The sequence below is a fragment of the Accipiter gentilis genome, chromosome 9 (assembly GCF_929443795.1).
Source record: "Accipiter gentilis chromosome 9, bAccGen1.1, whole genome shotgun sequence".
Taxonomy (NCBI): Eukaryota; Metazoa; Chordata; class Aves; order Accipitriformes; family Accipitridae; genus Astur; species Astur gentilis.
This window is the reverse complement of record NC_064888.1, coordinates 10,234,550-10,250,261: the sequence shown is the minus strand read 5'-3', so window position 1 is coordinate 10,250,261 and position 15,712 is coordinate 10,234,550. Positions and strand designations below refer to the sequence as shown.

Below are 15,712 nucleotides of genomic sequence, written 5' to 3'. Positions count from 1 at the left end.
GGCCTTCCAATTTGTTACTTTGGCACCAGTGCTTCACATTTTTATTCTACCTTTCTGTTCTGAATTGTGGTTTCCCAGCTAAAATGCAGACAGCACAGCAGGGTGAAAAATACACAAGAACCTCTTTGCTGCAGCTTTCTGTGATGTACACAAAACTTGATTTACTTGACTATGCATGGAGTTGTTTGTTAATGTCCTTTCCTCATGATTCCTGGTGTAGGGCAGAGTGCTGATACAGTGTTTTCTGACCCCATGTCTAGGATACTTCCTATGGTATTCCCATGGCTTCTTTATTTGCCAATGTACTTTGTTTACACACGTTTTAAGTAATATCATTTTAATTCTTGCTTGCTTCCTTTGGCAGTGTTTGCTTCAAACCTTCTCCTGCAGACAGCATCATAAATCTTGCATAAGGTGCCTATACATTTCTTGTCATGGCTTTCAATGAGTTCAGCAAGTCTGCAGTCACAGTCACTGGTCCTGTTGTGTTCACTCACTGCTTTTTCTGCCTCAGTGCAGATGCTGGTTCCTGTTCATTGTTAGCTATGATCAAATTTCTTTATTATCTATCCACCATAATGTTTTTATTATGAGTGTTCCACTCTTTCTTTGTCTTTTTTTCCATTTCACGCTGTCAATTTAACCACTGCTGTTGATCCCATGGCTTGGCTTGATGACATCCATCCTTGTCTGAAAGCCTGATGGGAGCTCTCTGATTATATCAGATGTTCTGAAATATTTTCCCAGTTGATGCAGTCTCGGGAAAAACAAGCAATGCATGGCATGGTTTGCGCGTGCCCCTACTACCTGTCTCACCTGAAAAGGAGGTAATTTTCAGTGCATATTTTTTGCTCTTACGCACAAAGCTGCTTTCAAACACAGAAGTACCCCCAGTGCCTCACTGTACTCACCAGGCAGCAGTGTATCAAAGCACATACCGATTTTTGCAAAACACCTTCCTTCATTTGTGCTTAGTGCATTCCTGAGCTATTGGGTTAGGGTGCATTTGCAGGAAAGCTGGACTTTCAACAATAATTACCTAGTCATTTTAGGCTGGCAACTGACAGTGTAAAGAAGCTCTGAATGCAATACCTCTTAAAAGCAAAGCTGCTTTCTCCAGGCTGTGAGATGGTTTCCATTCTCCCAGGTTGACCTTGGGAGTGCAGGCTGTTCTCCTGGCCCCTCGCTGGTGCAGGGGAGAAGCTGGTGCTCAAAGCAGAGTTACAGAGCTGTGTGTTACCACATCAGTACATGGTGATCAAAATACTCCTCCTATATGTTAGCAGTGAGGCCCCAGCAACTGCCAGCATGGTATCAGGAAAAGTACCAGGAAGTCGTCCATTTTAGCAATCGGCTGGGATTGCCAAGGCTGTTGTTTTCAATAGGACTGGAATTTTTGTCAGGGGCTTGGCATTTAGGCTAGGTAAATCTTGTATTCCCTTCCGTCTACAATCTCACGTTTATCAGGTCTGTCCATACACTTAGTGTCGCTTGGCACTGAGAATGAAAGAAGGCAATTACAGGCAAAAATTACATAGCTAATAGGTAGTAAACCATGTTGTCTCCTGATCTTACCTTTACGCACTGATCTGAGCCTCCATCTCCTTTTCATGTTAGCTCTTCCCTGCTGTCACTGTTTTCTTTGTTGAGCCTCCAGATGAACCTTCTTGAAAACTCAGTTTTCCTGTGTTATATGTGAAGCTGTAGCAACGCATTTATATAATCTGTGAGTTGAAACAATGAATAGAAATAGAAATACTTACAGAATGTATTAGTCATTCATAAAACAAACCATGCAGCTTTGCACCTAGGGACAGCATAGTAAGAGAAAAATTCCCTGGAGGACTGTGGAGGGTTCTGGCCTGGCGGTTTTCCAGTTGCACTCCCCTGGTGAAAAAAGCCCTGAGCGCAGGTGGGTGGGAGAGCTGCAGAAGCACAGCAGGCTGCTGCGCTGCCAGGGAGGGCTGTGCTGGGGAACACGGAGGCTGCTCTCCCAGCTTCAGCTTCTGCAGTGAATTTCGTCTTTACCCCAACTACATAAATAACCAGAAGACCCAATTCGAGCTGCTACAATTGACACACATGTGGATTTCCTCCAGAAAAACTGTTAAATTCTACCGTAATCTAATATGACTTTCAAACTATCATAAGCAGCTTATTCTTTTTCTTCTATGACAGTGCTTCTAAGTCATACGGATTTTTACAGATAGGATTTTATGCCATAAAGAATGTAGCAATCTGTACTAAGGTAACTGAAACCATTTAATTTGCCAAGTTTATCAAAAGCCTTTGGTCTGCACAGAACTCAGACAATATTTAGGAAAAATTAGGAACCTGGAAGGGGATGGATCTGAATTAGTTTTCTGATGATGCATGTGCCTGTTAACTGGAATATTATAGAGAACTTTGCTTGTATTAATTAAATTGGCAAATGAGAACAGATTAGTTCTGATTCAAATGCATTACTGCTGCAAAGCCCATCAGAAGTTACTGGTGGGGAACCTTTTGTGGGTCATAAATAAAATGGAAGAACACGACACACAATTTCCTAAGTTCTTCTCCAAAACGTGGTGAAAAAAAATCAGGTCTTATGGGAGAAGGTCAATTTTAGCCTTAAGCTCATATGTTGAAGTTCTTTGGCACCCGAAGTGGAGCATTATTAAAATTCTTACTTGTAAAGGCAAATTTTCTATTTCAAAGTTTCTTGCTCTTTATGCGCAGTTGCTGCATTTTGAGCCTAATTTCTAAGGAGGGAGGGAGTTAGTTGGTGGGCCAGAAATCAGTGTTTACACAGAAGCTGGTAATACTGGCCAATATTGATTACATCAATAATGGACAGAAAGAGGACCAGTCCCAACTGCTGTTGTCTATGGTGGGTAATTCCCAAGGTCTGCTTTATTAGCACTGAAGAAACATAAGGGCAAATATGATATATGTGTGTGTATGTGTACACACACACAGAAGAATGTCAAAGAAATCTCAAAGACCTCTAAGATTTTTCTAGATGGCCAAAAAGCCAATATTCCTTGGCAATGTGAAAATATTGTTTTGGCCAAAAGCTTATTCTACTTTAGGAGAAAAAGCTAAGGAATTAGAAATACAGAATGTAAAAGTGGGGGAAAATCAAACAGCATACATTAAAAGTTTTGAAATGCAAAAGAGGAGTGGAAAAGATCAAGAATATCACCATCATTCTGCAAGACCAGGGAATTTGCTTAGTGACATTTCCAAAAAATGGACTAGTTCTCATTTTGTAGAGGAAGGCAATGAAAATCTTGGGAAAAAAATTTCCAACAGAGAGAACTGAAGAATAAGAGTGTAATCAATGTGGTCAGACAAACCTGATTTCATCCTCTGAGGTAATTTTACTTTTTGTCTGAGATGTATACTTTTATCACTTAGCATTGCAACATCGAACCTGTAAAGTGCACTTCAGTGAATGATGAACAGGCCAAATGGTAGGCACAATTTCCCAATAATCTGAGAGTAAGCATTAAAAATGGGATAACACAGTGACTGGTAGAGTATTAAATAACAGGATGAGCAGGGTATCAGAGATATCCGAGCCACTTACTAAACTGATTAACTGATTCATTGGAAGAATACATCTTTAGGAACAAGAATTGCGAGCTACATGTATGGAGAGGGGTGCTGTGCCTATTGCAGAATATGACAGGCAACTAAGATGATATTCCATGTACAGCTCCCCATACGTATTCAGCACTGGAAAAAAAAATCCACATATGGCTAAAGGAGACATAATAAATAGGAAAAATTGGGTGATACTGTTTTGTATACCTTTGGTAAATTGGTATTGGGGAAGATGATCTGATCATGCTTAAAAAAAGGAGACATTTAAAAAAGCAGCAGCTAGGAAACAGCAGAGTGTGGTAAGAATTCCCAAACTGATTCAAGGGCTAGAGATAATGCCTTCCATGGAGAGGTTTAAAGAGCTCCATCTATTTAGTTTATCAGGAAGAGGCTCGAGAGGCAACTTGTTTACAACATATAAATACTTTAATGTGTTCTAACGGGCCCTTGAACCTAGTGGAGAAAGGCATGAGGAGGATCATCAGCTGGAAGCTGCAGCCCAATGAGTGAATAAGTCAGGAATGTTTAACAGGAACAATGATTTACAACTGGAACGAGATATCAAAGAAAGTGATATATTCTGCTTAAGTATCCAGTTCCTTACTGACTGCCTTTCAGCATAACGTGCTTTAGTCTGACAAAAAGTCACTAGATTCAGTTCTGGAGATTTTAATATGCAGGTCTGGCTACAAGTTCTTCTTGTTTCCTTCTGGTCATCTATTTATATCTTTCTAGAATAGGCACACCTGTATATAGGGTAAAGAACGCTAGAAACTTCACACTTTGGGTATAATGATGAACTCCAGCACATTCTGTTACTGTATAATAAGTTGAACTGGCTGAAACATGATTTTATTTTCTGGAAAAAAAACAAAAAAAATTGTAAAACTAAAAAAAATTCTAAAGCTTCCTTTAAAAAACGTGCTTTTGATAAATTCCTTCTCCCTCTCCTCAAAGCTCTGGTAAAAATCAGGTGTCTTCTGACAACATATACTTAGTTTTCTCAACAAAGTATTTTCAGAGCAAAGACACTGAAGAGGATTTTGGGTGATGCATTGGAGAATCTCAGATAGCTCCTGATGCCTGTGTGCCATATGGCAAAAAATATTTGTGGTGTAACAGTTCTCACATTTTAATTTGGGGATTTGTGTCTTCTGAAAGGCCCTGCGTTTTCAAGCCCAAAGCCAGGTTACCGAAGTCATGTGTGCTTTTGCAGAGCAGCTGCACTGAATTAGCAATACTGTAGGTTTTCCAGTTTTTCAGTCCTGACCACAATAAACCATCCATTGCACTGAGACTATTTTCATAGTTTCAGAACCATTCACTGATTACTGGAGAAACTGGCAAGGCAGGCAATAATTCATGATAATTGTGATAAATTTCTGTGTCAATATTTTAAAAAAGCGGTCTCAAACTATGTGCTACATCTTACATAAACCACACATGGTGCATGTAGATTGGGAGCTATACCTTGCCGCAGGCTGGGAGCTCTCTACTGGTGCTTGCTGTCCCTTCCCCTCCCTTGCCTTTGCCTATCTCTCAGAAACATTACAGCACTGCAGTGTGTAGGCTTCAAATCGCAGTGAATGCTAACTTTTGTTACATACGCTGCGAAAAAGAGAATGCCTGCCACTATGAACACAGTGAAAAATTATTCATCTGAACCAGAAATATTGAGTTAAAAGGCTCCATATTATTGTACCAAGTTAGTTCCCTACAAAATGTGTTTGCCAAAGCACACGTGTGAATATGGGGAGAGTCAGTCCACAAGCCGAAGTTGATCCAAAAATGAATTTTGTTTTTGTTCAGAAAAACATGAGCTCCATTTTTTTAAACCAGGCATATATTAGTTTGCCAGCCATTCATCTCACCCAAATTTGAAGCCAAAATCTGCCCCCAGACATGAACATACAAACGCTGTTCCTGGATAAATCAGTGTCAGAGATGCACGTGCTTAAAGGCTGAAATGGATCTTTTCTGAATAGGCTTGGGGTACACTCCTAAAACTTGCGTTTCATAGCAAAGCTTACTTTGGTAGATGGAGGTTAGCCTGTCTGCAAAGAACAGTACTGAATCTGCCAAGACTGATTGGGGTATATAAATAAACGAGAATGAGTGTACAACTTTATGGAGTTTGAACATTAAGCAGAATCTTCCTGCTAATAAAATTAATGGAGAATAGTTAGCTTGTGCATGAAAATGTATGTTAAAGCAATTATAGGACAGTAAAGTAAATGTTTACAGAGGTTGCAGAAAAAATCTGGAAATAATATTTTGCTCTGCAGAACAGAGATTCATGGCAAAACTGTGTAGCAAAGTGATCTATTTAATCTGATTTATGAGTACTTTTCTTCTTTAAAAAAGCCTTCAAACAAACTCCATGAATATGATTAGAATCAAAATAAATGCTAAAAGGGCAAATATTTATATGGGCTTCAAGACAGAATTTTAGCTGTGATGAGGCCAAAATGAACACAATCCAAGAGCCAGAAATCTCTGACTGTATTTAGAACAATAGTTTTAAACAAAATAATCTGATCAAATTACTGTATAAAAACCCACAGGGTATATCAGTGCCAACATTTTATGCTTGAAGAGACAGTATGCTTTCAAAGTACTAAATAATGGGGATTTTTTTCAAAAACATCCTAATAGTGAAAATGAGGACACAGAACTGTCCCTTTGCAGGCAGAGGAAGGAACTCGGCAGTATTTATGATGAACCGACCACAAGTGAACTCTAGAAACTGAGCAACTGTAGCTGTGTTTGAAAGAAAATGGCTGCCTGGGTGCATTAGGCACCTCTTGAATGCAATCAAGACTTTAGAGGAAAGATTTTGAGGACGAGGTAGAGTTCTTCAGTTCTTCCCATGCACAATCTTTCTTTTTCTTGGAACATAACCATGGAGAGAGATGGCATGCTATGCAGACAAATAAATGAGATGCAACCAAAGAAGTACGAGTATTCAAAACAAGCAAGCAGGAAAACCAATTTTGTCAGTAAAGTAGCTGAACATTGGTTTGAACCCGATTGAACCTAGAAAGCTTTATGAACACCCCATGGCCTATGCTGAGCAGTGATTCTTCTCCTTTTAATACCCCTTAGGTTTTTTATTGTTATAATGAGCAAAATACATCGTGGCAGAGCTAAAATTTCAGGTTAGGCTGGTTTAGGGGCTGTCAGTGCTGGGACTTCCCCCAGCACACAAGCCAAAGCTCGCGCCTTGGCGAAGGCACCAGAGGAGATGTTGGGCTCTTTCACCTCCAAGGGCTGCCCTGACAGCCCTTACAGCCGTCCACTGTCTCCCCAGCTGCAAAGTAGCAGCTCTGGCTGAGCTCCCGCAGCTTTAAACACATTTCTGATATGTGTTTGTTTAAGCTTCTCTTTAAACACTGCAGCATTTCTTTCCCGGGTAACTTCTCAAGGGCTTTGCTATCCTTACTGTTGCAAACATTTTTATTTTTTTTACTTGTAAAGTGGTGGGGGGAAAAGTTTAAAGTGAGTAAAGAGGCCAAAGGCGATTTCTGACATAATTTTCCTCCTAGTGTATTTGCAGCTTGTTTGATAGAAGAACACAGAGTATCGTTCCAGGATTTGGGGGTCATTTCTCAACAATCTCAGGCCAGCAAAAAAGACAGTTTCAGAGCAGAATAAAGCCTATCCTTGGCTCAGGTTTCCTGTCCTATGTCTGAACAATTACAAATCAAAATTCACATGCTCCTGATGCACAGACACATAATAAACCACAAATAGTAACATGCAGGAGTTTTGTTACTGTCTAGGGAAAAAAATGCCACAATGCCCTCAGTGGTTTTGGAGTTTTTTCTTAGTTCTGCCTCATGATAAAGGCCTCGTACATTAAAACTGACACATACTCTGAGATACATTTTCATCCACAGTTTTCTTCTTGTAGACTATGGCAGTATTTTCAGGCTGAGCAGTGTTTTCTTGCCAGAAAAGCAGCCAAAGGTAGGCTTAAGCTTTCATGGCTTGTCTGTTCCTATTTTCCACCAGTTGCTTGAGACTGAAATAAAAATACTGACCACCCAAATTGAATATTTCTGGGACTGGTGTGCCTTTAAAAAATAACACTACGAGCACTTTATGTAAACCACAGAGTTTAGTAACTGCTGCTTTTTCCACCCCCTCCCCCCCCCCCCTCCCAACCACAATGTATAAAAGGTTTTGACCTCACAATATTCTCTACCATTATCTGGCTTGACCATTCAAATTATCTCATATTATGTTAGGGGCGGGGGTGAAAGAGGTTATAAACAGTCTTTTTAGACAAGCGGTGAGGTGTGTGCAGGAGAAAGCGTTGAGGGTGTACACGTAAAATATTCTGGCAAGTAAAATTTAAGATGGTGAGGTTGCTAGGGTGCTCTCTGAGAAGCCAATGCAAGTGCTGGAGGCAGAGCTGGCGGTGTGGGTGCTGGGGGGATCCGCTGCAAGGCTCTTTGTGCCTGCGTGCTGTGAGCTCTCCTCTCCCACCACAGAGAAGCATTTCCAGGCGGAGGGGGTGGCCGTTGCTGTGGTATGATAGGGAAGCGTGTATATATTGGTAGCTGAATGGTCCTGTTAACACTGCAGAGCGTGTTAAATAACTTTCAAACCCTTCGTGATAAGAGATGCCATATAAACGTAGTAGCCTGGTGTGGAAAAATTCTTATCTGTGCTTACTGTATAGGTCTAATTCTTCTCCCTTAGTGAGGTCTCTGACTCTAGTAGGAGCAGGGCAGGATGCTTTATTTTTGAGGAAAGTATTTCTTTGTGATGCATAGTGCTCGTGGAATAACTCTGCGTTGACCTTCTCTTTTTGTAAAAAAAAGAGTAGTATGTTTTACCTTTATTCATTTGCTCTGAAAATACTTTTGCTTGACCTTAACAAGGCTTAATAATCGAAACCTCCCAAGTACTGCTGCCTTTGTATTAATTTTTGCCCTGGTCGTGGACTTGGACATGGGTGATTCCCTTCAGACTCGCACACTGTGACTGTCCTTACGCAGCACTTCAGATTCTTTCAGCTACCAGCTTTTCTTTCCCCTTCCTTAGCTGTGGGTTTTGTGAATCCTTTTGTCTCTCTTGGGTCACAACAACAACACAGAACTGAGGTCAGATTTTACATCTGAATGCTTTCCTCAGACAAGTGGGTACTGTTCTCCCTCCTGATTCCACGAATTGGTACAATAAACTTTATCAAACACTATATAATGATTCCCTTTTAAATAGCAAAATGTTTTTTCTGGCTCTTGTTTGTGTTACTCCTGGTGACTCAAAGGTCTGTAAAGTCGCTTCCCCTGCCAGGCTCGCTCTCAGTGGGATGCTTTAGCAGCCTGCAGTTTGGATGCATGCGAACAGACATGTGCTGTTTTCCAAGGCAAGCACCCATTTGTTGGCGTGAGCTGCTCACGCTCTCCTCTCCACGGGAGCTCTTTCCCATTGAACTTTTGAACCACCAAAGCAAATCGAATCGCGAAGCTCTACAAAATGAAAACCGGCATTTGGGCTGTGTGAAGGAAGTGTTCCAGCTTCAGCGCAGTTGCCCAGGGAAGCAAAGCCAACAGAGAAACACATTGTCCTGGATGACTAAAGAATAAGGGCCTGTTAAACGAGTTTTGTCTCTCAAGTTTGTGGCATCTTTCTTGTGTCATCTCTTAGGCAAGAGTGCGTATGTACGATGATAATTTTTTGCAAGATTTTTCCTGCTTGACTGTGATGGCTGAAATCTGTGCAGTACCTGCTATTATGGTTTCCACAATTGGTGAGAGAGTGGGAACCAGTGCCAGAAATAATAGCCCTAAGTTTCTAAAGGCCATACGTACTTTCAGTCTTGTGACAAAGGAATCTATCAGTTCTTACAAATGGGATTCCTCTAGATCTCTCCACTTCCCAGGCTCCCTACACACCACCTCCCCCAAGGCAAAGCACGTGTAGTGCCCTGTGAGCCAAGTAGCTCATCTGGATCCATCAGGCCATATGTGGGAGCACAGCCAGTAGCCATAGAGAGGAGCAGGGAATCTCGGAGTGAAGCGCCTGGCAGGCAGGGCATCTGTGGGCTCCCAGGGTAGCTCCTCTCCTCCGCCAGCAGTCCAAGGAAAGGACCCGACTGAGCAGAGGAGGAGAGGAGCCATGCAGCGCGCCCAGCCACCGACGGCAGCTCCGGCAGTAATGCTGGGCAGAGATGGTGAGGGGGGATTCATAGGAGCACGCTTTAGTCCTGGCAGGTCAAGTTCAGTGAAAAATGAGGGCAGGGGGGAAAAAGCGTTTCGCTTTAAGCCTGCAAATAATAAGTGAAGAAATTGATTGATCTGTTATTGTTGAAACAGCTTCTTAAAAATATTGCCATGAAACTAACTGCCCTTTGGTGTATGTTTCAGACCTACCACTTCCCTAAAATGAGTTTAGAATGACCACACCTGCCCTCAGGAATGCTGTGTAACTGGAGCTAAAGTTCAAAAAGAAATCCTAACCGGAGGCATTTCCATGGCCAAGGTGAATTGTGTACTGGAGTAAAGAATACTTATTAGCTGATCTTTAGTGGATTTCTTTTCCAGTAACACATTAGCTCAAAACTTGTTGCGTTTCAAGTCTGTCTGCTTCAGAACAATGTCCTCAAGCTTGAGAGGACAGCACTGATTCAAGTGGACTCATGTAAAATGCCTTCATCTTTCATGCAAAGATGCTTAAAAGCTTACACAACAGCAGTGAGTCATTCACATAGGATCGTGTTTCTATTCACACAACAAAAGTAAAACCGGTGTTCTCTGTCCCCAACTCCAGCATTGCTAATATGCAGGACACACATAATGGATGTGCTTTATGCCCTTGAAAAACAAATTATTAGTGGGTGATGACAGCTCCATAGTGGACAATCATACTGTCATTCATAAGTATTAACTTATCTTCCATGTTCCTTTACCTTGTTTCCAAGTGGAAATAAATCTGAGTGATATTTCTGCACTTCAACTGGGACTAGGAAAGGTCAATGGTTCTAAAAGCCCCACTCGAAGCTGTAGGTCTGCTCTTTATCCTTACTACTGTGTTAATTAATCCTGGTACGGATGGCATATGATTTATACAAGCTTTAACAAGTGAACATCAGTCTATCTTTTTGACTGAGGGCATGATTCAGCAAGTCCCTTTTGCATTTGCCTGACTGTAAGAATGCACTAATCTTACGGAAATTAGGTGTAATGCATCGCTGAAGCAAGGTACTGGGGCTGGGTCAACCCTGTGAAATTAAGCAAAGTTGATTTTAAGTAAAATCAATGGCTTTCACTGCAACTGGGATTCATACCTTCTCTATTTGTCTTTATAAATTTCAGGTATGTAGCCAAGGTTAGCCATCTAGGTGGAGCTGGTCATTGAAGAGGATCCCAAGATGGGGATGGGGTAGATGGAGGTGCCTGTCCTACTGCACTGACTATAGAGGGAGCCTAAATAATTGTTAGACTAAATCTCTAATGTATACATGTCTATACATGGCCAGTGAGGTGAATTCTACCTGACTCCTGACTAGTGATCAGCTCATGTCAGATGTATAATCAGACCACATGGTTATAAAAAAAAAAAAAAAAACCAACAAAAAAAACCCTCAAAAACAACCAAGAAAAAGGCAAGGGATATATGGCAGCACAGTGTGTGGCCTTTGTTTTTTAACCAGCTCTTTGTTGGTTTCAACTAACTGTCACCACTACAAGGTAAATTAGCTTTTAATTTTAAATTATTTTTAAATATCTAGAAATAGCACATCATGTTTAAGTCCAGTAGGCAACAATGTTACACAACTCTTGAAAGCAAGGATGTTCAGATTTAATGATTTTTGCAGGGCACTAACTTATTTCATTGTGTTCAAGTAGAGATCTCTATATACTACAAACTTGAAGACAACATAAAATAAATGTGTCCTATGCCAATATAGCTGCTTAATCATCTTCCTGGTATTACTCTGTTTTTGTACGGAATGACGTTTTGGATCTACAGATCCACTGTGCATTATATAGCAGATTGACTGCAGACAAAACAGAAAATATGTGTGCTAAAATTTGATACGTGAATCAATAAATCGTGTGTCCCTTTAAATATAATGAAAGCAAAGCTCATATTGATCTACATCAACTCTGATTAGAGTTGCATGGTATTCTCTTCTGAAAAAAAGCAGAATAGCTGCTGCTGAGTGAATTGTAGGCATCAGATATTACATAGCTAGCTCCCATTGCAGTCAGGCAGAGGAGCCAAAACAAGTAGGGAGCCATAGGAATTTACCAGTTTCTATAAAATGGTGTCTGTTTGAAAGCTGGGGTTTTAGAGTGTATTTTCTACAGGTCAGGTGTTCATTGCACTTTTCATTGGTTAAAAAAAAAAATATAGAAGGGAATCCCATCTCTGAGCTGAATAAATATTGGCATACTTTGCAGTTTATTTAAGGTTTTGATTTTAGGGAAACTCGCTAAGTACACAATAACAGGGTCTATGGTGCCAACATATTCTGAGGAGATGTAAAACTCTTCCCAAGATAACATCTATCTTTACTTTCCTGTGATACTTAGTTTTTAAAATAAGGTATCTAAGTCTTTGCACACTTACATGCTCTAATTTGCTGACATGTGCTGCTCTTTTTGCCCATGGATGCTAGCTGTACCTGCCCTCTGCAGCCTTCCTTCAGCTTTCCCTGTGCAGGAAAGCCAGTGTAGGTAAGGCAGCCTCCTTCAGCTCAAAAGCTTGTCAAGTGCCAGGATACCCAGAAAGGCAGAAAGTCCAAAATTCCTCTTTGGTTTCCTTTGCAGCTTGTTAATTCATACTTGTTTTTTTATTTGTGACTTTGGCTTGAACATGATATATATATATATCCAGATTGTCTGGGTTGGGAACACTTTATCATCAAAACTTGCTATTGGCACAGTGTTATTTTGCCCTTGACTGTAGGTTTCTGTTTTACTGTCTTCCCAAGGTTTATACAAGGTGGTGTTTTCCAAAGCGATGTTGCAAAGAGACTGTGGAACAGACTGAAGCCAGTTGTCAGACCTGTAGGGCATGTAATGTACCACCCTGTGTGAGAAGGGTCTCTGGAGCTGGGGATGCAGGGCGAAGCGCAAGCCCTCTCTGTGGACTCAGCGTGCATTGCTTACTAGGGAAACTCTGCAGCTTGCTGTATCCCCAAGAGTCTGCAAATGCTTACATCCATTTTCTCCTCAAAATGACTCTCTTGTATTTAAGACAAGGATAGGGACCACTTTCGAAGCATAAACAAAAGCCTGGTGAGAAAAATGGGGAAGACCGTGGTTGAGCAGCATGGAAAATTCTTCTTCCCTCTTCATTCGCTCTTTCATGTCAAGTAACAAACCTTAGGTATGGAAGTGAGCGCTGCTCTGCGCTTTATAAATGTGCTGAGGTCGCAAGGTACAGCGCCACATGCAGGACCATAACATAGATTCCAGGAGCATCCCATCAACTATTTTACCATTGCCTGCTCTTGCGATTACCAGTATTCCTCAAAAATGGAAGACCATGGCTCTTCCCCCAGACCAAACTCCTCCAAATCTCTTTTAAGACCTTATGCAAAGAACGTGGAACAAATCTGTAAGATGAGACTTGTGGGTAGAAAACTAGTGAATAGCAAAGCAGATCTGGCTACGAGTTCAGAAGCCCCCACACCCTTTCCTTTGGAAGAAAAAAGCTACCAGAACCAAGCATCGCTCTTGAGCATATTACCTGACCCTAAAGAAGATTAAGTGTTGCTTTCCTCTAGCATTGAATAAAGTAAGTTGCTACAGTAAACTTAGCCTCTCCTTACTTCACCTGTGTGTTTTTCCTCCGGACTTTATCTCAACTCTTCTCTTGCTGTAAATTTAGAGACAGACAAATTACTACCACATTTAGTACCCTCACCATTAAGGCTGTGCCAAGGCCCTTAGTCTCTCTCTTAGCCCTGGTCTGTCAGATGAATTCTTACTGTGTTAATCATTAGGCAGTACCATAGCTCAGCGCAAAGTGCATGCTGCTTTGGGTTATCTGTGGTGCCACCAGTGCATCTTGCTCTTGTTGATTCCAGTGGAAGCTCTAATTTCCTGTTACATGTTATCAGAGGATATCAGGTGATCCTTTACACATGAGCCCTTCACAAGTTAAATCTGTACATTCTTCAAAAGAGGAGCAAAAGGCTCGTTTCCATGGCCATGCCCAGCAAAACTCCTTTCCTGACACAATGCAGGACTACCAATAAGCATCTGTAAGGATGGAAGCATACGTCGGTATACTTTATTGGGTTATTTGGAGCTTGAAATGGAGAAGCATGCATGAAAGAGGGACACCAGTGGTTAATGCTCCTGACTGACACTTATACAGAAAAACACTTTGGGATTTACTTTAGGAAGGGAGTGTGTCGGTAGGTCTCTTCTCTGTCCCTGAGAGTAGCTGAGGAGTGCTGTACTGTTCATTCACTACACCTTCAGATTTTTCTCATAATCCTCTAAGAAATGTGGGCAAATCAATTAATAAAAGTTGCACTTTGGAAACAGTACATCTTCTTTCCCTTATCAGAAGAAATTTTGTGTGCCATACCTCCAAACGTACTAGAAAATCCATGCTTTTTTAATGTCACCCATTCTTCGTGTTTATTATTGAATTCTTTTTTCCACTGATTAAGAAGTACTGGCTTTCCACAAAAGATAAAGAATCAGTATGGATCACTTATCCAAGCTCAAATCTTGTATACAGTTAAAATCCTCCTGCAATTTTAGCTACGCTTTGAAATTCAAACGGATTAAGAGAAAAGGTCTTTAAGGAGATTGCAACTAGTTAGACATTTTATTGTATGTCAATTGTGCATACATGCTTACAGACAGATATGCATAATGTGATAATGTAGTTTGCTTTGTCAGAGTCATAGGTGGATTTAGAAAAGTCCCCAGTTCCAAACTAGCAGAAACTTACACAGGACCTCTCTCTCTGCTGCAGGTAATATCTGTGTTTTCACCTTGTTCTTGAAAAATCACAGATACTCGGTGTTAGTTTAAATTCATGTATGGAGGCTATGTTTCATGTCTAACAGCCTTCAGAGCAGCACGTTGGAGTTAAGAGGTGGAATGCTACTGAAATTCAATAGGATGGGCAGCTAGCTGTGTCAGACCCCTTGCAAAATCCCTGTCCAAATGTGGAGGAATAAAACAGCTGCAAAACAGATTAAAAACTTACTTGGAACAACTTTTATGAACATCTGAATGTGAAGTATTTTTAAGGCCCTGCCTGTCCCAGCTCCCCCCTCATGTTCAGTGCTAAACGCATCCTCAGCTCCGTGGAGCAAGATGCTGTGCTTTAAAAGCCATCACATTTTAATGTATAGAAAAGCTTTTTTTTCTTTTTTTTTTTTTTTTTTGGCCCAGGATTGAAACTAACTTCTCTTGGGCTTTGAGGCAGAGTTAGTTTTCAAGAAAAAGTCTATATTTTAATGTAGACAGCAGACTGGAAATGCCAGCTGTCTGAACTTGTTCTACAGTGTAAAACTTCAGAATAAGTCCCGAGACCTAATGGTTACTGGCCAGAGAGTAGAAAAGGTAATTAAAGGTGTTTAACAGGTGTATTTATCAAATAGATCTGTGGTTTATCACATAGTTCTACAGTTTATCACAGGAATATCACTTCCAGGCGTTCCTGGCTGTATGTAAAATATACATGCTAGCCCTGGCTTTTTTCCATTTGAATATAATGTTTCATGGGAACAGCAAAATCTGTAGAAGTCAGAGATCAAAACTGAATGTTATTTCCAAAATACCAATGATACACACAATGCTGTCATGGAAACCTTCCTTTCAGAGCCCTTAGCATAATCAGCAATCACCCCACACTATGCTGAGGAAGTATTCATCTATCACCACACCAGACTATGTAGTCTATAAATTGTAGTCACAATAAAAATACTGACTTTTGTCACATGATACTGCTTTTCGTGGACAAATGGTGCAGCCTGCTTTTCACTCCTGAATATCTGTCTATACATTGCAAAGCTATGTGGGATCAGATGGACTTTGTTTCCTTAAGAAAAATGGAATTTCTTCTTTCCTCTAAAACCCGTGTTAATATCAAAAGCTACTATGGTTTCATGGACACTTTTTAGCTTGCTTCT

General features: G+C 40.8%; 1 long non-coding RNA gene across 2 annotated transcripts; it reads right to left on the bottom strand.

Moving 5' to 3' along the window:
* Positions 1 to 1,241: 1,241 nt before the first annotated feature.
* LOC126042784 (uncharacterized) lies at positions 1,242 to 1,961 on the bottom strand. 2 transcript variants are annotated; one of them, XR_007507290.1, is made up of 3 exons: positions 1,793 to 1,961; positions 1,576 to 1,701; positions 1,242 to 1,497 (listed from the first exon to the last, which is right to left on the bottom strand). It is a non-coding gene; the product is annotated as an uncharacterized LOC126042784 (long non-coding RNA). The 2 variants fall into 2 exon arrangements; XR_007507291.1 differs by having other exon boundaries at positions 1,808 to 1,961.
* Between the last annotated feature and the right edge of the window lie 13,751 nt (positions 1,962 to 15,712).